The sequence below is a fragment of the Panthera uncia genome, chromosome A2, assembly GCF_023721935.1.
Source record: "Panthera uncia isolate 11264 chromosome A2, Puncia_PCG_1.0, whole genome shotgun sequence".
NCBI classification, from domain to species: domain Eukaryota; kingdom Metazoa; phylum Chordata; class Mammalia; order Carnivora; family Felidae; genus Panthera; species Panthera uncia.
In genome coordinates, this window is record NC_064816.1 from 5,362,666 (window position 1) to 5,363,009 (window position 344).

Genomic DNA, 344 nt, shown 5'->3' on the forward strand with positions numbered 1-344 from the left:
GGGCCGCGGCGGGCGGGCGGGGGCCGGCCGGTGTGGGCGCCGGCGACAGGCCCCGGGCCGGATTCCTCAGCCGCCGCGAGGGGCGGGCGAAGGGGACACGGCGTGGGCACGCGCCTGGCGGCCGGGCTCCGCGGCCGGGGCCCTAGTAGTCCTGGGAGCCGGGGAGCCGGGGGCGGGAGAGAGAAGCCAGAGGCGAGGGAGTGGGGTGAGCGCCTTCAGCGCGCAGAGGTCACGGCCCACAGGCTCGCTCCCGGAGGAAATCCTACAGATTCTTTTGTGGTCGTTGTCAGAGGATCGCGGTCGAGCGGAGATCCTTTTAGAAGTGTGCATACCCTTCAGGATGT